This window comes from Bos indicus x Bos taurus, chromosome 13 (genome assembly GCF_003369695.1).
Source record: "Bos indicus x Bos taurus breed Angus x Brahman F1 hybrid chromosome 13, Bos_hybrid_MaternalHap_v2.0, whole genome shotgun sequence".
NCBI lineage: Eukaryota > Metazoa > Chordata > Mammalia > Artiodactyla > Bovidae > Bos > Bos indicus x Bos taurus.
The window spans coordinates 28424870-28445752 of record NC_040088.1 but is presented as its reverse complement, the minus strand read 5'-3'; the positions used below and the strand labels follow the sequence as shown (position 1 = coordinate 28445752).

General features: G+C 55.8%; 1 protein-coding gene across 1 annotated transcript in view; it reads right to left on the bottom strand.

Moving 5' to 3' along the window:
* OSBPL2 (oxysterol binding protein like 2) overlaps positions 1–9823 on the bottom strand; it is a 36399-nt gene extending 26576 nt beyond the window's left edge. The window contains exon 1 of the mRNA XM_027559077.1: positions 9740–9823. The gene's annotated coding sequence lies outside the window, so the exon portion shown is untranslated. The remainder of the gene's footprint in view (positions 1–9739) is intronic.
* Between the last annotated feature and the right edge of the window lie 11060 nt (positions 9824–20883).

Here is a 20883-nt window from a genome sequence, read left to right as displayed (position 1 = left end):
CGACTCTTTGCGATACCATGGACAATACAGTTCATGGAATTCTCCAGGCCAGAATATACTGGAGTGGGTAGTCTTTCCCTTCTCCAGGGGATCTTCCCAACCCAGGGATCGAACGCAGGTGTCCTGCAACTGCACCAAAGGCAGAGACAGAGAGAAATTAGACAAACTGACTTCATGAAAAAATTTTTAAATTTGTGCGTTAGATACTATCAGAGTATAGAGGCAACACCAGAATGGGAGGAAATATTTGCAAATCATACATCTGATAACAGATTAATATCATGACTATATAGAGAACTCCTAAAACTTAATAACAAAAAATAAACAACCTGATTCAAAAATGGGCAAAAGAGTTGAACAGACATCTCACCAGAGAACACATCGGTTCAGTTCTGTTCAGTTCAGTTGCTCAGTCGTGTCCGACTCTTTGCAACCCCATGAACAGCAGCACACCAGGCCTCTCTGTCCATCACCAACTCCTGGAGTCCACCAAACCCATGTCCAGTGAGTCGGTGATACCATCCAGCCATCTCATCCTCTGTTGTCCCCTTCTCCTCCTGCCCCCAATCTTTCCCAGCATCAGGGTCTTTTCAAATGAGTCAGCTCTTCACATCCAGTGGCCATACAAATGGCCAATAAGCATATGAAAAGATGCTTAGCTCACTGATCATCAGGGAAATGCAATCAAAGCTATAATGAGACACAACCTCACACCCTTGAGGATGGCTACTGTCAGAAACAACAGAAACTGACAAGTCTTGGTGAGGGTGTGGAGAAACAGGAACCCTTGCGCATGGTTGGTAAGAATGTAAAATGGTACAGCTGCTGTGGCAAATAGTAGGGCAGTTCCTCAAAAAATTAAAAATAGATTTACCACGTGATCCAGCAATTCCACTTCTGGGTATGTACCCAAAAGCACTGAAAGCAATTCTTTCAATTTTTTGCACACCCATGTTCACAGCAGCTAAAATATGGAAGCAACCCAAGTGTCCATCCACAGACAAAGGGAAAAGCAAAATGGGGTCCAGACACATGACAGAATGTTATTCAGCCTTAAAAAGGAAGGAAACCCTGCCACATGCCACAGCACTGATGAACTTTGAGGACATTATGACCAATGAAATACACCAGACACGAAAAGACGATTACTGTGTGATTCCACTTACACGAGGACCGTAGAGGAGTCAAATTCATAGAGACAGAAAGAAGGCGGTTGTCAGAGGCTGGCGGAGGGGAAATGGGGAACTGGTGCTTCATGGGTCTTTACAATTGCACAGGATGAAAAGAGATTTGGGGTGGATGGTGGTGATGGCTGTATATACGACCACTGAACTGCACACTTAAAAATGGTCAGGATGGTAATTTTTATGCTATGTGTATTTTACTGCAACTTTCTAAATTGGAAAAAAAATACATTAGCAAGTAAGACAAACAAGAAATGAACAATTGTGCAGGGAGCTCCACGCGCTGGGTGCCAGGCTCTGAAGCACTGCCCTGGAAAGGGAGAATTCCCCTCGAACCCTGATAGCTTCTCATGAGAGACTCTCTCTAAGAAGGGTCCCAAGCCCCATCCACACTCCAGCCTCAGGGTGTGCTGCTCCTCGTAATGGCTCAAACGAATGCAGCCAAAACCTTCCATCTCCATTCCCACCTGGAGAGGCAAGGGGCCAAGGGAGACCAGGGAACTAGAGCACCGGGCTGGGGCGGGGGCGCGGATTTGGGAATTGAAGAAGGGTACAGAAGAACTGGCCAGAAGGCCCACAGAGTGGACTCCACGAGGCCTGGTCCCACCATCCACTCCCACCTCCTGCTCCCCAGAGCTCACACCCAGAGGGTGGTCATGGAGCAGGTGACCCCAAAGGAATTGCGGGTGAGACCCGGCCAGGGCCTCAGCCGGGGGGCACACTTCCCTGATAGGACATGTGCTCAACCCATCAGATGCAAAAAAATAGGATTTCCGTCAAGAATGAGTCAGAGACAGAAGCAAGGGAGAAGCAGCCGGCAAGAGCCCAGGCTGTCCATAAGTCTCTCACTGTCCCACAACTATCAAGGTCAAGGTCAAACTCTTCCTGGAGACAGACAAGCCCACGCACAGTGCAGAGGGCAGCAGTCAGTCTCGGGCCAGTGATGGAACAGACCAGAGGTCCCAGCACTGCCCTAGGGCCTCCCCTTCCTGTGGGCAATCTGGCTGGGACCAACCTGGCCACACCCCTGAGGCTGTCCTGTCAGACCCGAGAGAGATGCTACAGAGACACTTCCACGTTACCAGAGCACACAGGCTGCGATGACCACCAAGAATGTGGAAGCAGCATCTCTTCTGAGTGTGAAAACCAGAGTTTAGCCCATAATGGACTCCCTCAGTATCTGGAGGAATTGAAGAGCTGAAGCATGGGGATGGGAAAATTAAATCTGGAAAAGGGGAACCGAGAATGCTGGGTGATGCCAACTCATCCTGGGGCAGGGCAAGCGTGCCCACAGGCTCTCCCTATCCAGCCGTCCCCTGAGGAAGTTACAAGGCCCAGGGACACCACCAGTCCCAGGGCCTCCCGAGGTCGCATCCCCTCCATGTGGCAGTGTCACTGTGGGTGAACAGTGACCTTTGTGGTCACTGACTGTTTCAGTTTTGAGATGTCCACTTTGTCAAGGAAGCCCACCCGTCACCTGGATGCCTAACGACTCCTACGTATCCTCCTCCTGCCACCACACCACTGTGCCCAGTTTCTTTCTTTCGGAAAAGAACAAGACTTAATGGACACAAGTACTCAGTTTGCACCAACTCCAGTGCCGCGCTAGAAGTACTCTCTCTAACCTGCTCTGTCCAGAGCAGTGGCCACAGGGCCACAGGTGACTCTGAGCTCATGCAGAGAGGAAGCCAATGCTTATTTCTCTGTGACGCTACCCAGCTGAATCCCTTCCACTCCAGTGGCCAACGTGGCGGGTGGTGTCCATCGCAGACAGAGCACTGCAGGGCCTCACTGGGTTGGGACAACATGGGGACCTAGGAAGCTCCGGTGGCCCCACTTGGCCTTTGCACACAAGTCAGGTGGTGGCAGCAGAGCTGGCCTGGTCCATGCAGCCTTCCCAACCAGCCACAGATGGCGCAGAGAAGAGCATCAGACCAAGCCTGCCCTTTATTCTTATTTCCAAAGCTGTCCTGGTTTTCACATCTTGAACTCACTGAAATGCGCACTTTGCTACCTGCTGAAGAATGATCAGGTCATCACGCTCCTGAGGCTGGAAACGCTTGGTGGTGGAATAAGGTAAACACCCCACTCTGCTCCCAGCAAGGCCTCTCAAAAGGCTGGCCGTCATCTGCAGAGCACCTGTCCACATGCACCTCGGGGACCACAGGGAGAAACCGAGAGTGGCCTTTTGGACACTGGTTCCTTACACTCGATGGAATCCGGTTGAGTCTAGTTGTGCCTGAGGTGCCATCAGGGTGCTCTTTTAGGGCAAAATGAGTACGTGTGTATTTTCTGTCTGTGGACTTTCCATAGCCCCAGCCTTCTGCAGGGTGGCGTGATCTTCATCACAAGATGAAGATGCTGCAGGGACCTCAAAATGTCTTCACTGAGGGGTGGGAGTTAGGCCAGGGGGCCAGGGCAGCCTAGCCCCAGAGGAGTTTACAGTTAGCAAGCAGTTTACAGTCAGCACATGACTAGCCAAGGTTGTTAGGGGTTCAGGCAAGAAACTGAAAGTTTCCAGACTCAGGAAGGTAAGCAAACCTCTCTGCTGTGTAAACAGCTGCATTAATCACCCACTGTTTACCATTCTCCACCCCACAGGGCAAACAAGCCCGGTCCCAGGAGCCACACTTCCTGCTGGGCCTCAGCAGCAGCTGAGACCCCTGTCCATGTACTTGTCCACAACAGACTCAGTCTAGTCCCATGCGCCCCCCACCCCCACCCCTGGGGTCCAACTTCCCCCTGTGCAGTGGCGAGCACCAAGACAGTGCGTCTTGGTGCTCACTTTAGGACACACTTTTTGACCCAGCGCACAGCACCGCAGACAAGGACTGCACGGGATGAATGGATGCTCTTCTGTGCAAATGCGTTTGTTTGAATCAACACAAGTAAAGCGTAAAGCAGAGTGGTGTGAACGCAGCCGGGGTGTGGGTGAGAGAGCTCTGGACAGGGAGCCCGTTCACAGCCTCTGGGACTGTGTTCACACAAAACCACAAGAGCCGCAGCCACTGTGGAGGCAGCACACTGAGGGCCGGGAGAAATCATGGAAGTGCCCCTCCTGCAGCAGGTCCATCTCTCATGAGCAGGACCAGAGCCTGGACACATTGGGGGGTAATGCTCCAGATGCCACATCCATCATGGGGCAGGGACCAGCCTGACAGCCTCACCCTTTCGCCTGCTCCCTCTCCCACTCCAGGTCCTTCCCCATCAGCTCCTGCCCAAGTAGGACACACTTGCTCGCTCCCCTGACCGGTTTCACCTGCTAAGAAATTCACCATCCAAGTCACACCTGCCCCAGGCACTTCCTGAGCACTAACCAAGGTCAGGGAACTCCACAAATTTCTAACCACCCCACCCCTCGGAAAAAAAGAGAGAAATGAAAAGGGAAAAATTGCAAAGTTCTGTCTGAGTTCATTCTTTTCCCCAGGAACCTGATTCAGACTCTTTATTCACTTCTCAAAGCAAGGGGCAGCAGGGGTAGGGGGTGGAGGTGGTCCCTGATCCTGACCCAAAATGGGTTAGGACCCTGTAGTAGACCCTAACCCCTGGCAAGCACACCAGCCCCGCTGGAGTCACAGAAGTGGGGCACACACACGACCCGGGCCTCCTGCCTAGGAGCCCGCTCCCAGGAGGTGAGGTCTGGGCCTGGAACCTCCACTTTTTACAGAGTTGCACAAGATCTTCTGGTAAGAAGCCCTGCCATTGAACCCACAGCACCCCACCTCCAAGACGGACTTCATGGCAGCCCCGGGCCCTCCAGCCCTCTCCCTCACGTGCTGGAACATGCCCCATGGTTAATGCTTCCTCAGAACACAGGCACTGGTGCCCAACTGGTACCAAGTTGGGGACAAGATGTGCTGGCCCTCCCCAGTCACGGCCCCATTTCACACCTGTCACTGCTGGAGCTCTCTCTAAGGTGCTCCTTTTCACCCACAAAGCTTCCTGCTTTGGCCGTCGGAGCACACACTTCCCTGGTTGGAGGCGACAGTGGAACTCACCTTTCAGCCAAGCACGGTGGCACAGGTGCCAGGTCACAGCTGATCTTTTCTCACGACCAGCGTTTCATTTGTTCAGTAAAACACACACCCACCCCTGCCCCCCACGGCTGCCGTCGTCTCTTCTAGAACCTGGGTTCAGGAAGACTTTGCACAAGACCATTTCTCATGCCAGGCTCTCCCCCAAGAACCTGCGTACCCGTGTGGAGCAGTGCTTCCGGGGCACCTGTCAAGGCCGGTGGGCCCACCGCTCTGACAAAGGTATGAGCTCAAGGTCAGACAGGTCTGCCTCACCCAGAGCCACACAGATCATTCCTCCTGCCATGACCCCAGCGCCCAGGGGTGAGCAGACCTCCTTCCCCCCAGGCCCCCAGGCTACAGGCTGGGCTGGTGAGGGGCCAACCGGGCCAGCATTGACTCAGAGTTTGCATCTCAAAAGAAATCCTGCAAGAACTCCACTGATGAAATGAGAAAGCAAAGAAAGAGACACACAAACATCAGGCAGAGAGGTCTCCATACCTCCACGTCTCTAAACACAGTCCCTTCTGAAGGCCGACCTCCACTGTCCAGCTCATTGCACAGGTACCAGTGTTTGCATCACTGGGAAAGCCAGTTGAAAGATGGTGATGCTTTCAAACGCTGCCCAATGACCCCAAGTACTTTTCTGAATTTGGAAAAAACAGGAAATAAGAGCCACAAAGCTCCTGGATGGGTTACAGTGACCATTTCATTACGTGTTTGTTAAGGGGAGCTGCCGGGCTGGGCCAGTATTCCACACACGCTTCCAGCCAGAGGGCAATATGGCTGCAACGCCAATGCCTGGGATTTATCAGCAAAAATGCTTTGACAAGTACACACTGCAGCAGAGACACAAATTAATCACTGTGCACAGAAACTGCATTGAAAGTCCCAAACTAAGACCTGAAATATTAACGATTCTTAGGATTTAAGTATTTGTAAATAATCAATTATGTTCAAATGCTAACTTCCTCCCAGTATCCATATCAATTCAATCTTAAAGTGCACTAAGTTTCTGTCTGTGGGCCTGAGCCCCACGAGAGATACTGCTTGGGTCCAGGGGTTTTCCAGACAACTCCACCTGAATAGTCATATCTTAAGAGTGTTACTGTAGCTCATTTCAGTAGAACTGCACACCTACCTACCAATGATTTCCCTGGTTTCCTTTCACTGATAAGTTGCATTTGTCTGTCTGTGTCAGTGTCGGGAGAGGTCAATTTCAGTGCTCTCAGGTCTGCGACTGAAAGTCTACTGAGAATCTACTACAGTGCCAGGTCCGCTCAGTTACACTTTCACATATAACCTACGCAATAGCCCACTTCACAGGCCAGCACTCTTGAGGCAAAAGCAGATGAGTAACTTTCCTCCCGTCAAAGAAAGCCAGGGGGCCAGAACCCGAGAGCCTCAGACCATGTCCAGGAAGATTCCTAACCTCTCAGATAGAACACTTTAGCCACCTGAGGACCAGCATCACAGCCCTTGCTCAAAGACGCAAGCCTTGCCTGCCTTATACCCACACAGCCAAACTCCTAGGAAAAGATGGGTGTTGGCTTTTCACAGGAATACTAAAGAAATCATTTGAAGACAGTATGTTGCTGCTGCTAAGTCGCTTCAGTCGTGTCCAACTCTGTGCGACCCCATAGACGGCAGTCCACCAGGCTCCCCCGTCCCTGGGATTCTCCAGGCAAGAACACTGGAGTGGGTTGCCATTTCCTTCTCCAATGCATGAAAGTGAAAGGTGAAAGTCAAGTCGCTCGGTCGTGTCCGACTCTTCGCGACCCCATGGACTGCAGCCCACCAGGCTCCTCCGCCTATGGGATTTTCCAGGCAAGAGTACTGGAGTGGGGTGCCATTGCCTTCTCCGGAAGACAGTATAAGAATATATAAAATGTTTCCCACATTTCATAATTAGCTGAAGATTTTACCCAGATTTGCATCAAGATCTTTAAAGTCAGGCTGGTTTTAAGTATTATCCAAGACTCGTTTGCCAGCATTTCCTGGAGGGCCTAGATAAGATGCAGTGGTACAAAGGTCAAGTGGCACTTTTTAAACACTGAAATGACACTGCTTTTGAAAATGGCAAGCCAGAGCCTGACCCCTCTGAATACACCTAGGAGGAAAAAGGAAAGCCCTCAGTGCATGGTTTACAGCCTTAAGTTCACCGCATCAAGCTCGCACAGAAATGAATTCAAAACCACAGGCTTGGGCCCAATAGCTTATCCATCCATGTCACCCCTGCCCCCTCAACTTGCCCTCTCACACAGCGAACATTAGCGGCTTCCCCACTGACTGCAGAACTGGGCATCAGGCAAGGTACTTCAGCAAAATCCTGGATAGCCAGATGGAGAATTACTACTTTATTTCAGAAGAAATTAAACGGTTTCATAAACATTCACGCTCACTCCAAATGAAAATCTATCAGTTATGTGTGCTGCAAGAAACAAAGTTCTGACACACAGTAATGAGGCAATTAAACGTTCCAAAGAAAACCGCTGAAGGGTCCTTGAAAAGCAAAATGTTGGTTTTTAAAAGGCAGTACAGAGAGGTATTTAAGGATGTGGACCCTGGAGCCAGACTGCCTCGGTTCAAATCCCTGCTCTATAACTTACTCCTATGTGATTCAGAGTAACTTACTTAACCTCTCTGCTTCCCTGGTGGCTCAGACAGTTAAGAATCCACCTGCAACACGAGAGATGTGGGTTCGACCTTTGGGTTGGGAAGATTCCCTGGAGGAGGGCATGGCAACTCACTCCAGTATTCCTGCCTGGAGAATCCCCACGGACAGAGGAGCCTGGCGGGCTGCAGTCCATGGGGTTTCAAAGAGTCAGACTCAACTGAGCCGACCAAGTACACACTTAACCTCTCTGTTCCTCAGCTTTCTCATGACTAGACACAGGATAATGGAACTAAGGAAGAGTCTTGGAGGCTACTGTGAAAACCACATGAATCAAGTGAATATAACGTGCTTACAGCAGTCCTGGACAATACTTGTCAGGTATTACTGTCATCTTAGGTAAGAGCTTATTAACAGAAGGACAGGTGAAGCAAACAGAAAAAGGAAGCTCTAAGGAGACTTCGGTTGTCCACAGACTGAACGACAGCACCCTGCCAGGCGCTGCGAAGGACAAGGAGCAAGTGCAGTCCATAAGGTTCCTGTCCCCAACCAGGGGGCAGAGAGTTAACAACTGTGCACCTGCCACATGTCAGAACTGCTGCAGACAAGCGCTTCATCTGCTGTCTTATCAGCCCTGCCAGGAACATGGTTATGTGTCACAGAGGAAGGAACTGAGGCCAGGAGTGATGGGCAAACACTGCCCAGGGCACAGTCAGGAAGAGCCTTCGCTCTGCCACCAGGACAAGGAGCCACAGTGACGGGGTCCCAGGACACCGCCGCTCCCCAGCCCCACTGGATGGACAGGGCCTGCAGCTCACAGCCAGGCATGCAGCGGGCACCCCAGAGACGTCTGCTGAACTGCACTGAGTGAGCACGTCTCCAAATGTGCACAGGCCGCCCCAGCAAAGGGACTAAGGCACAGGCTGCTGCTGCTGGGAGGCCCAAAACTTGTCCTAGACTGACCCCAAGGAGGAACCCAGCTTCCTGGGAGGTGATCCTCACACTAAAGAGTGCCAGGAACATCCTACCACCACCCGGCTGCTTCTCCCAGAAAAATCTGGGAAGACTGATTGCTGATTACCCAGTAGTCTTGCTCTGGGCTTATTAAGTCTCAAGATTTATTCTGCTGATTACTGAAATGTAACTGCAGAGAGAAGGAAGCTTTTAAAATCAGATTACATATCTAACTTATCTAACATATGTGTTAGGTGGAGAGCTCTCTGCAGTAAGTACAGTCTGCTAAGTTGACAAATTAAAAACAAAAGGAAGAGCAGGGGAGGGGGTGGACATGGGCACAAAACCTCGCAGGGCCCAGACAAACCCACAGGTGGTCGCGGGGCAGGGGAGGGGAGGGCAGGAGAGGATGGGCAGGAGAGGGAGGGCTGCACCACGAGCGGGGAAACTGGCTCTTCACCCCGTGCCCTTCCAGACTGGTTGACCGCGGACGCCGGCGACCTTAGACACAAGGGAAAGTCGGGGGTCCCGCCACCCCTGCCCAACGCGCCCCCGACGCATCCCTGCCACTAAGAGGGGCTGGAGGGCGCCCGGGCCCGCTCTCCAGTCCACTTCCGGGTGCGGCGGCCGGCTGTCCAGCGCCGGGGCCGCAGTTGCCCGGAGACGCGGGGTCTGGGCAGCCGCCCGAGACCCAGGCCCGCCGCCCCCGCCCGCGGACCGTCCCAGCCGCCGGCAGCCAACTTTCCTTCCAAGTTTCCTCGGACCCAGGACGCGGCCGGCGGGCTGGCTGGCGGTGGGAGGCCGGGCGGGCCGGGGCTGGGGTCGAGGCCTGGCCAAGGGGCGGGGGGCGAGAGGATCTGGCTCCCCCCTAGCCGGGCCCGGCCTCCCTGCCGCCCGAGGCCAAGGCCCGCCCGCCCAACGCCGGGCGCGGTTCCCGGGAGACATAAGGTCGGGGTCCCGACCGGGTCACTCACCTGGACTGCCGTCCCTCCGGCGCCCGCGGAGTCCCGCTGCCCGCCCCGCCCCCGCCCCGCAGGCCCGCGACCCACTGACACCGAGGCGGAAGTGCGGCCGGCCGCCCCGCCGACTGACAGTCCGCGTTCGCCACTCGCTGAGCCCGGCGCCGTCGCGTAGGCCCCCGCCGGCCCAATCAACGCTCGACCCGAGGGCGGCTCTGGGAGGCGGGACTATGCTAATTACGTCGCCAGAGAGGCCCCGCCTTCCGCCCCTCTGGAGTCCGGCCCTTGCGGAGGAGTGACGATGCGGAAGACCAATCAAAGAAGGGAAAGGCGGGATTATGCAGATATAGACGCGAAAAGGGTGGGCGAGAGGAAGGAAGGGGCGTGGCTGGGTGAGAAGAGTTTACAAACAGCGAGTCAGGTGGCCTGGTCGCTGATGCTCCGCGCGCTGGGGCCTCTGCGCCTGCCGCTCCCAACCCCCGGGGGCGGGCGGAACCGGGAGTCACCCTTCAAAAAACTGCCTTCCTCAGCAGCATGCAGGGCTTCTCATCGTCCACCCTCCGTGCCATACCTTTCTCCACTCACCAAAACCTGGCGCCAGTTTACCCTCCTGACCGTTCCCTCCTTTGTTTAAAAGCTTTGGGGGCTCTTACTGACTGTAGTGGCTCCATGGTTAAGCCCAGAAGCTCTGGAGTCAGATCCGAGCTTGCGTCCTTACCAGCTGTGTGGCTCTGGGCAAGTAAACTAACGTCTCTGAGCCTATGAATACCAAGATTTCCTTTGCAAACCAGGTTTCTCCTATGGAATCCCATCCAAGTCTTAGATCTGATTTGGGGTGAGTGGAGTAACATGAATCAGGCTGACTGCTGAGAGTTACAGCAAGTGGTTCAGGGGTGAGCAGGTTACCCTGTCCTGGCCAGTGAGGGTCAGTACTGGGACTTTCACTGAGGGTCAGATAGCTCAGGCCAGAGGGAAGGCTGAGATCAAATGACTACCCACAAACTTCCACAAAAGTAGGCTAGTTCAGTTCAGTTCAGTTCAGTCGCTCAATTGTGTCCGACTCTTTGCAACCCCATGAATCGCAGCATGCCAGGCCTCCCTATCCATCACCAACCCCCGGAGTTCACTCAGACTCACATCCATCGAGTCAGTGATGCCATCCAGCCATCTCATCCTCTGTCGTCCCCTTCTCCTCCTGCCCCCAATCCCTCCCAGCATCAGAGTCTTTTCCAATGAGTCAACTCTTCGGAACTAGGCTAGGTGAGAGAAAAATGTAAGTTTGGGGCTACTGATGGGCATCTTGTCACCGTGTGGGGAGGGGCCACCTGGGGACGAGACTAACCCAGATGAAAGCAAGAGCAAACACCCCTGACTCGCCTGGAACCAGCTGCCACCTTGGCAAGCTCTGTCTAGACTTTTCAGGCATGTGCGTGCTAAGTTGCTTCAGTTGTGTCTGACTCTTTGCCACGCTATGGACTGTAGCCCACCAGGCTCTTCTGTCCATGGGAATCTCTAGGCAAGAATTCAGGCATGTGAGTCACCACATTTTCCTTTCTGCTTAAGCCAGTTTGAGGTGGGACCCTAGAGCCACAAGAGTGCTAACAGACCTCCCCAATCACAGAGCATGTGCTGGGCTCCTGCTCCTCACCGTCTCCACAGCACCAGCCCCCCGGGCCTTTGCACTCCCTCCTCAAAACACTTCCCCACTTCCAGCTGGGGTACCATGAGGGCAGGCCTTGGCTGCCTCTGCAGCCCCGTGCATATGAAGGTGCCGCCTGTAAATAGTGGGGCACAAGCAAGTGCAGCACAACCAGGGCCTGAACTGCATTTCTGGGCCCAGAAAGCCAGTCGTCCCCATGCCAGGGTCTGGCCCTGGCTCACCGGTGGGCCCACTGTCAGTGGGTGCTGGAGACGTGCGGGGACTGAAAAGGAGCTCTCCCAGCCTCTGCTGCAGAGAAAAGCTGGGAGGGAGGCGGGGCTCAGCCTCGGAAACAAAGGCATTGCCATGGTTACCTCTGAAGAAACCGACTCCAGCAGAAGAGGGAAGGGTGCAGTGTGCAGGCTCCCAAGCCAGGACAAGGACAAGGCCGGTTGCCACGGAGATGCTCCGCAGTTTCCTTCGTGGGCCTGGCCTGAGTCCAGCGCAGGGTCTGTTACTCTGACAAGCCTCTAAGACTCTGACCCCCAGGCGAAGGACATGCTCCTGAGGGGTTCGACCAACCAGCCCACTCCTCAGCCATGAACTCCAGGGGTGAGTGACAAGGGAGTGCTCAGGCCAGGAGACAGGCTGGGGTTGAATGAGCCTCCCGTCTGCCCATGGACCACACTAAGCATGGCCATCTCCGCCCTGGCCTTAGGGGTAGGAGTGGGCTCCAATCCCAGGTGGGTCCCGTGGCTGGGGTGTCGCTTCATCCCCTTCAAACAAATGCAGCAAACTGGGTTCTGAGTGCCAGCTGTTGCTTCCTCTTTCCTGTGCCTTTGGGTTGGAGAGGATTCCTCCCCCAGCTAGAAGCTGCAAGGAGAGTGCCTTGGGACCCGTCAGGAACATTTTTCATGACCTTCACTAGGTCAGGAGGCCAAGTGCAGAAGCAAAATTCTCCAGGAATGGGCTGAAAACTAGGAGCAGGAAAGCAGACAAAGAGGGTGTGGGGCCAGACAATGATGATGAAAGCTGACACTAGTTTCATGTTTGCAACAGCCAATCCAATAGGTACTGTGGGTCATCATTCCCACTTCACAGATGAGCAAACTGAGCCTCAAGCAGGGAAGTGACTCACCCAGACCTGCAATGAGGAAGTGGCCCGACCCGGGGTGTTCCTGCCTGGCCCAGCCCCAGAGCTTGCCAGGAAGACAGAGCCCTGCCCAGACCTCCTGGACTAGGCTCTGCATCTGAAATAGGTGCCCAGGCATTCCTGGAGCCCGGGGGGCACGGCTCGCGGCAAGAACATCAGCTGATTCCTGTCCCGTGGTTGCAGGGGTCATCGCAGTGTCCCCTTCATCCTGAGCACTCAGGCCTAGCTTGGCCCCAGAGTCTCTTCAGGACCCCGGGGTCCCTCCTGTGTGTGCTCTCAGAGTTTGAGAAGTGCTGGGTGTCTGGTCCCACTGCACTTGCTCTCAGATTAGACCAAAATCAGACCAGCCCTGCAGTTATGTCTGCCTGTGACCTTCCCCTGACCCCAAGTAAGCATGACTGGAGCCTCCCTGTCCCAGCTCCTTTTGAATCAGGATCAGGTGATATTGTGGCCCACAACTCCTCTCCCCTCAGTCGCCAACTGAACTCGTGGGCGCGAAGCCCTGCATCCGGGGCTCCAGAGGCCCCAGTGTGGGGGAGCACATGCCCTCACTTTGCCCTCAGGAGGCACATTCACGTGCATCATCCTCCTTCCTTCCATCACTTCAGGAGGCAAAACAGAGATCATCGTTCCCCCTTCAGAGGTGAAACTGAGGCTCAGAGGCCACGAGCCATGCCCCCCAGGCTCCAGGAATACCTGGGCACCTATTTCAGATGCAAATCTGAAGGTCCAGGAGATCTGGGTCAGTGGTCACACTGCTGAGCGGGCCAGCGGAGCCAGCCCTGCCTGCAGCCCACTGCTCTGTCCCCAGCTTCATACTTTCCTTTCCAGCAGGTTTCTGAGCCTGGGTGAATCTTTTATCTCTATCTGTGGCCAGAGCAGCAACAGAGCTAGGCATCCCTGGGGTTGCCGACCTGGCCTTTGCCCCTGGGGAGGCCCCCTTGAGGTCACTCCTCTCCCTGCCCACCCTCCTGCTCCACGGAGTGGAAGTTTCCCTCTCCCCTTCTGTGGAATGCTAGGAAATCTTCTGTCTGGATGCATCCTGGGTGAGCAGAGGGTGACTGGCCACTGCAGCGGGGCCCCAGCCCTCACGTGGCCCACGCGGAACCTTCCCCACGCAGCTTTCAACTCTCCTCTGCAACGTGACAGCGCTCGGCTTCCCCACCGTCGGAGAAGAGTATTTTTAGTTTTGAACCCACCACGTGGAGAGAGACAAGTTATCAATAGCAGCGGCAAAGGGCTTTTTCTTTTTTTTCCCCATGGCTTTGGGACCTGAGCAATCTGCACCCATTAAATTCTGCCAAAACAAAAAAAAATGTATTCCTCTTATAAACTTTTTACCCTGTGCCTTCCTCGCTGCTGCAGCTTTGCAAACCAACTCTTCCCCAGGTGGATCCCACCCAATTCCACAGTGCTCTGCCCCCAGCCCCTGGGCCTCTGCAGGGGGCCACCTTGCCCCACAGAAACAGGAGAAAGAGCAGAGCAGGGGTGCTGGCCTGGAACAGGCAGGAATGTGGGGCCAGGTGGGATTGGGGTGACTTCTGTGCTGAGAGTTGACATGGCCCCCACTTCCAGCTTCAGTAGGACCCTAGCACTTACTGAGCACATACTGTGTTCCCAGCTGTGGGCCAAGTACCTTTGAGTGTGCTGTCTTAGTTAAATGCCCTATTCACCTTCTGAAGGGTTTCCCAAATGAGGTGCCATGGAATCCCAATTCTGGCTGCTATTAGGTGATTCGAGAGGAATGTGTTCCTCCATCAAACAGGTTTGGGAATGTTATTTAAACAAAGCCAAAAAGTGTCCCTCTTCTCAGGGCCCTTCCCACTCTGTTGGGTGTGGATCCCCCAGGACTCAGGAGGGCCTGCGACAGACCCAGGATTTACTTGAACTGACCTTTTTTTCCCCTATGGAATGCCTTGTATGACTCTGAAGTGGCCTTCTACCTTGTTGGGGGGACATTTGGGCCCACTTGGCATCTGCTTTTTAAGATTAGTTACAGCTGCATATATAAGAAAACCCAGAATAACAGAGGTGTTAACAAAACAGAAATGTACTTCTTTTTCACATGACACAAGCAAGCCTGGGCTGTCTAGGTTTGGCAGGTACTCAGTTCCTACCTTATTGTGTGCTGTGTGCTATGCTAAGATGCTGCAGTCATGTTTGACTCTTCTGCAACCCCATGGACTGTGGCCCACCAGGCTCCACTGTCAATGGGATTTCTCAGGCAAGAACACTGGAGTGGGTTGCCATGCCCTCCTCCAGGGGATTTTCCCCACCCAGGGATCAAACCTGCATCTCTTACATCTCCTGCATTGGCAGTTGTGTTCTTTATCACTAGTGCCACCTGGGAAAGCCCTTATTGTATCACTCTTCTAATATGGGCTTCCAGCCTCAGTGTCACCTCACAACACAAGATGGCTGCTGGTGCTCCAGCCATCACATGCATATTTGACCAGAAGGAAGAAGTGAAGGAAAGAACTAGGGCCCCACCAGGTGCATCAGCTCCCTTTGAGAACCTGTTCCTGAAGATAACACCAGGTAGTTCTGTTCACATCTCACTAGCCAGAAATTTATCCCATGCCACTTGGTGGAGCAGTAACATTCTAGCTAAGTGCATTTCCAGTCTGAATAAAACAAAGGGGCTGGGGAAGAACATTATGTGTGGCCACTTGTCAGAGGACCTGTCTACTGGCCTTTCCTGACAGAGACCCCTGAGAACACCCAGAGGATCATGTGTGGCCAGCCCTGCTGTGGCCTGCAGGTCTCCCCCAACATCCTCTGCAGGCTCAGAAATGCAGGCAGATACCTGGCATGGTGTGGGCTCACAATAGCTGCCCGGGAAGAAGGGGCAGTGCCAGCTGCAGAGAGGCACTCTTAGCTTGCAGCCTTTGTACCTGCTGCATGCCCAGCCTGGTGCCAGGCAGGAGCCTTAGCATTGTCCCTGGACTGAGCCCTGGTTTCTCTCTTCCTGGCTGTGCCCTGACTGCTGAGCACTGCCTGCACTGCTGGCCCTGTGCTGGGTGCTGGATGCCATCGTGAGCAGGCATGGGCCCAGGGACTGTGAGGGACCTGCAGGCAGGCAGGGTTGCTCGGGTCCTACTCTCCCCACCCTTCCCAGGGGCTCACGTGGAGTGGGAGAGGTGGAGGCGCATCTGTGTGCAGGGGACCAGTGGGGCAGGTGGAAGCGGGAGGAAGACAGCTTGGGTTGGGTTATATTTAACTTGTCGGAGTGGCCCAGCCAGGGGAGCTCCAGGCGTGGAGGTGGGAGGGGGCAAAGTGTAAACCTGCCCAGGAGCAGGAATGGGGGTGAATCATTCTTCTGCCTGGGAGCAGCCAAGGCCAGTGGGGAGGGGGCAGGTGGCAGCCGCCCCACCTCCCTTCCTGGCAGCTGGCGGTGGGTGGGGATGGAGGCCTTGCATAAGGGCATTTGGGGACTTTTGGAAGTTTAGGGGTGCTGCCCCCCCATTCTGTCCCTGGAGAGGAAGACAGGGAAGGGGAGAGGAAGGGGCAGCTAGCAGTCTGTGCCAGGCAGTCACAGCGAGGGGCGGGGGCCTGCCCCTGAGGGTCGCAGCTGGAGGTGGGGGAGAGGTGGCCACTGTGGTGGGGGCTCCGTGCTGTTCCCTGCTAGCTTCTAAGGAGGGACCCGCATTTTAGTCTTGCACTGGGACCCACACCTTCCGTAGCCATCCTGGGGAGGATTCGGGGCAGGAATTGGTGCCCATGGGGTGCTAGCTTTCCACTTCCAGGGCCACAGGACTTACAGGCAGCCAGCCTGGTGGCTCCGTGCCCTCCAGGCAAGGGGGCTGGCTGGGCAAGCAGGCCAGCTTTGTTCTGGGAAAGAGACAAAGGGGCTGATAATAGGCCTCATGCTGGGCAATTGTGCAGCCTTGCCCCAGCCACTGGAAGGAGGTCTAGCCAAGAGGCCCACGGCCTGGAGCTTCAGCTTTCAGGACTGGGGCCCCCCTGAGACACCCCTGAAGACCGAGTTAGCCTGGCACCTTCCGCCATTCATGGGCCTCGGGAACCCTCGCTGCCTCCTGGGCTCCTAGCTGAGCTCACATAGCAGGTGCTCTGGAGGCCAGCAGGCAGTTGTGGGAGTGGGCTGGGCAACAGCAGTGGGCTGGGGTTTGGGAGGAACCTGCAGCCCCCAAGTCCAGGCTCAGCCACTTGCTCACACAAGACCTCTCCAAGCAGCCTGTTTCCCCAGTGGTGAGGCCCTTGTAGGACCTGAGGGCACGGGCGTGGACCCCTGTGATGAGCATCCAGTGCTCCCAACCCTGTATTCTAGCAAAGGTCCCAGAACCTCCCACAGGCTGATCCCACCTCTGGCCCTATCAGTGGCAGGAGACTGGAATTGGGGACCTCACTACCTCATTTTGAGATAAGTAGTCAGGCCATGGTCTTGGGCAAGGGCCCCCCGCATCTGCTGCCAGGGCTGTGAGTGATGGGCTGTCAGCCTGGAGGGGCCACACCAAGGGGAGAGCTGGGCTGGGAGACACAGGCTCACAAGTCGCTGTGCTCCTGGATCCAGCCAGGCCTGAAGGAGGCCCACCACCAAAGAACCATCAGATGCATGCCCTATTGAGCCAAGATTTCCCCGCCCACTTCTCCATGCGTGTCAGGGAGACCTCTGTCCATCTGGGTCTGTCCATCTGGGCTTCCCAGTGAAGAGCCTTCCAGTGAACTTAGCTACTTGTTACATGAACATTTCCAGCTCTGCATGAATCAGCTGGTCAAATTTAGAAAATGTGAGAGGATTATGCAATGCCAGGAAAAGGTGGACCCAAACTGAGGTCTGCCAGGGGCGTGCGAGAGGGGGCAGGGGTGTGAGGGAGTCGGGAGGAGTGTGAGGGAGTGGGCAGAGGTGGGAAGGTGGGCAGGGACTGGGACAGTAGGCAGGGGTCCCACTGGGGTAACCAGCACCCAGGGCTGTGGGGAGGGTGCAGGTGGTCCCACTGTGCCCCTACAGAGAGCAAGGCTCTGGTCGGGGGCTAGGACTTTGTGGTTCTGAGTCACAGCCCAACGTGGCCACTTTCCATTCGTGGCCCAAGTCAGGCCAGCCTCCCAGCGCAGCCACTGGCCAGCCGAGCCTAAGAAAAGCCAATGGCTTCTGAGCAAAGGCCCCCAGCTCCCAGGGCAAGACCTGCAAGGTGCTGATCCCGGAACCCCAGCCTGTGATCCCCCAGCCCCTGTGTCTGCTGAGCTCACTCCCCACCCCTGACTCCGGCCCTGGTAGAGGCTGTCCACTTGTTTCTATGTTGCAATCTCTAGCTGTGGGTGAGTGTGTGCAGAAGTGTGTGTTTGTGTGTCTGTGTGCGTGTGTGTGTAGCCAATGAGCAACTGAGACTTGTGCCCAGGCTAGGGGAGGGGGCTGATTCTGGAGCAATCTCTTGACCCCATGACCCCTACCCTGGTCCAGGACCTGGTCCCATGTCAGAATCACTGTGGAGGGAAGGGGACACTTCTCTGGCCTGTCCCTACAGGGTGGGATGGAGGAGCCCCACCCCCGCTGGAGTCAGAAACACACCCACAGACACACACCTATGCACGTGTGTGCTCAGACACATACACTGACTCATAGACACACAGCCAGGCCCCCATGCACACATCACACTGAAAAGCACCCAGACACATGTGTACAGAGACACATACACATATATAGTCACAGACACACACAGGTGTACACAAATGTACTTACACACACATACAGACACATGTGTATACACCTCCTCGAGGACTCAGGGGACATCTTCATTAACTGTACCCTCCAGCACTGAGCCGCTCGGTCAGTTATTTTCCTGACAGGCACAGGTTCCCCAAAGGGCTGCCGGAGCACCGGGGATTCAGGGAGTAAACAGAGGTGCCGCTCTGGGACTGGGCTTGTCTCCTGCAGGAAGCAGCTCCCAAAGTAGGCCTCGTCTTCTGAATCCCCTGAAGGCTGCCTTGTGAGGAAGAGAGACCCAGGGCTTCCCGCCCCCCCCATCCCCCGTAGGGTCAGGGCACTGTGCGTGTGCCTGGGGCTCACACCACTCTTGCATGACATACCCACACACGCATGCACACACATACACACATGCTCTCTGCACCCCAGTACACAGCAGTCGGGCCAGATGGGGAGACCTAGAGTAACCCTGGGGGCTTCTGGGAGGGGAAGGCGGTGTGGCGGGCAGGGGTGCCTATGCTAGGAAGAGAAGGAGGTGGCCTGTGGTTCCAGGGCAGGGCCTGAGGGCCCCTGACGGGTTCTGGGGAGGGGGCCGTCGGCCTCTCAGCCTCAACCCCAGAGCAGAGTAGGGCAGTAGCCAGGCAGGTGGTGCCTGCATGGGAGTCAGATCCCCGTGATCCCAAAATGCCCAGCCCAGCGGCCACCCAGCCCCCTGCCCCAGACCAACTACCCTACCCTCACTGTGACCATCCATGGGGAGTGCTTCGCTGGCCCATGAACGGGTGTGCTGCCCCAGCCCAGCGTGCCCAGCCTCAACCCCAGGCATGGGGCTGCAGAATGGACTGGGGTCACCTGGCCCAGGTCATCTCATCAGCATTGTCACCAGGGCCACCCCATCTGGTCACCCCAGGAGAGGCCCAGACTGGGGCAGGAACCCAGCAGGGCAAGCAAGCCAGAGTAAGGTCAGTCAGGATGATGCCTTTGGGCTCTGGCCTGCTGTGACAGTGGTGCTGCTGGGTACAGGGTGCAGCACAGGGACATCCTCTGCCGGGGCAGGGCCTCCGGGGGCAGGCAGATGGCAGCCAGCCAGACGTCCAGACAAAGCTGTGGCTCAGCGCCCACCCCCAGCCCTTGCCTCACACTCAAGACTGCGGGGCTGAGACCACAGCAGGAAGCTTTGGGGTTGGGGTGCAGCTGCAGTGTGGGAGAGGATCTGGGGGTCAGGCTGGGCAGAGCTGGGCATCCCCTACTGCTTACACACGTGGGCCTATACTCACCCACTGCCACAGCCCCTCATCAGAGCAGCCTGTCCACCCTGGCTTGGCTCAGTGATCCCAGGGGGTTTGACACTTACTGTCCAAGTCTGATCAGGATCTGGTCTGCAGGCCCTGGAGAGTCTTGGCGGGATGCACGGCCTATGCTTGGCTCAGGCCCCCAGTCCCAGTGACACATGATGCTGCTGATCGGGGCCACGGGCAGCCCCATCAAACACTCCTGGGGCTCCAGGGGAAGATCCCAGGCTGGGACCAGCCCCCACAGCTGGATCTGGGGGCCTCCTGAAGCCACACACCAGCCCACACCCAGCCTCACCCGGGGCTCTGGAGAAGGCACCCCAGAGAAAGGTCTCCCTTTGCTCTTCTTTCCTGTTTTCTCCTTGATTTATGCATTTTTAGTGCATTGAGAGAATCTGCAGAGATGCAGCTGGTTTCATCCACTCCCTCAGCAAAGACTGGACGGCCAACCCTGGGGAGAGGGCACGTCCAGAGCCACAGACCGGGTCCCAGAGGGACTTCCAGAGGCACAGCACCTTGTCCTCAGAGAAGAGCGTCACTACCTCTCTGCCTCCCCCAGCACCTCCCCTGGCAGCTTTTCACATGCCCATAGATTACACCTTCTCCAGGGAGCCTTCCTGAGGTCCCTGCTCTTGTGCTAACATCTCCGCGGGCGGGTGCTGTCTGTAGGAGGAAAGGGCAGTGGGTGAGAAAATTTAGACTCAGGATCCGGTCCCCGCTCCGATCAGCTCCCCGGGCTTTCTGTGCTCCCTCCAGCCTGAGCTATCTCCCCTCCCACCACTTGGACACCAAGGCCCCAGAGCTCTGTTTTCTGGGGCCATTGATGGCAGACCTTGCCTCTGAGCTGGCAGGACTGGCTACAGGAGGGCTGGGCACAGACTGGGTCGGGAGGGCTGTCAGCCTCCTTCCTGCAACCACCGCTGGGGAGGACCCCAGCCCCTTCCTGCCCAGGCCCTGCAGTCCCGTGCAGAGAGCTTCCCCTCCTCCCTCAGTCCCTTGCCTCACTCCCCTCACCCTCTCACCTCACTCTTGCCCAGGATTCTGCACTCACAGCAACCAGGCACAAGAAGACACAGATGCCCAGGGAGAGCCATCGCTGCATTCCCTGGCCCAGCTACCCCAACTAACCCCCATTCATGAACTTCATCTCAGGGGTCTCCCACTGGGCTCTCAGTGTCCAGGTCCGCTGTTCACCCAGGACCAGGCATGGGCTCCCTGGGCACTGCCAACAAAGGTGCTGTCTGGGGAAGTGGTGGAGGCACATGGGACCCACAGGGGACGACCGCCAGGGGTGGGGTTCCAGTGTCATTGACTATGTCGCTGTAAACGCAAACCATGCTGCCGCAGCTGGCCACCAATACTATCCATGCCAAGCCAATGGGGCTAATTCTGGGGCTCTGTTGTCACCCCATC